The sequence below is a fragment of the Elephantulus edwardii genome, unplaced genomic scaffold, assembly GCF_000299155.1.
Source record: "Elephantulus edwardii isolate Elephantulus edwardi_28Jun2011 unplaced genomic scaffold, EleEdw1.0 scaffold00243, whole genome shotgun sequence".
In the NCBI taxonomy this organism is placed as follows: domain Eukaryota; kingdom Metazoa; phylum Chordata; class Mammalia; order Macroscelidea; family Macroscelididae; genus Elephantulus; species Elephantulus edwardii.
Window position 1 is genome coordinate 838006 of NW_006399993.1, and position 1174 is coordinate 839179.

Genomic DNA, 1174 nt, shown 5'->3' on the forward strand with positions numbered 1-1174 from the left:
CATGATGTCCCTCTCCAAGGACCCGTCCCTCCTTGCAATATGCCCAAAGTATGTCAGACGAAGCCCCAGAATCCTTGCCTCCAAGGAGTTGCTTGGTTTAATCCTCTCCAGAATGAATCTGTTTGTTTTCTTGGCAGTCCATGGTACATTCAATACTCTTCTCCAGCACCACAGCTCAAAGGCATCAATTCGTTTCCTTCTGTCCTCCCTAGTTATTGTCCAACTCTCTGAAAGGGATAGCATGCTTGGAAAGGTGGAAGGTCAGCAAAAGAAAAGAAGACCCTCAACAAGATAAACTGACACAATGACTGCAGCAATGAGCTCTTGTATTTCAAAATTTATGAGAATAGCACAGGGTAAGATAGGGCTCAGATTTATTGTTCATAGGGTCACTATGAGTTGTACTTAATTCAATAGCATATAACAACAACAAACAACAAATCAACCTTACAAGATATACTTAAAAAAATCTTCAGACGACCAACAAGAACAAACAACAATCTGAACAACAAAATGAACATCATTCAGAAACCAACCAAGAAACAAATATACACAAAATAAAATAAACTTAGAAGACCAAAAATTTGGAACCAGAGGTATCAATTTCTAAGTGTGGATAACCATAAAGTAAAAAGAAGGAATAAGTAGTATAGTTATACAACTTTCATAAGGAGATAGTTTTGTGTGTATGTTAGTAATTTCTCTTTGTGTGTTAGATCGATGATGTGCTTCAAGTTAATCTTTTTACATGGTATGAAAAAAATATCAAGTTTGTGCTTCTTTTGCTCTTTCTTGTTTAAGGTTATTTCATTCTTCAGTACCACTTATTGAAATATTTACTTTCACTATAGGAGGGGGAAAGTGGAACATCCGAACAGACTATGAAACTTGATCTAAGATGTAAAGAAGCTAAAGCTAACAGAAAAAATGAGATAATAGAATACCTTAAAGGGCAGTTTGAGAAAACAGTATTATAATGAAATATGCAGAGATCTAGAGATAGAAAATTAAAAGACTATGCTTAGTATTTTTCAAACTCATAGAACTGAAGTACATGTTCAAATCATAAATTGCAATAGTGCACTTCACCGAAGATGACATTCAGATGGCTAACAAGCACATGAAGAAATGCTCAAAATCCCTAGCCCTAAGAGAGATGCAAATTAAAACAACT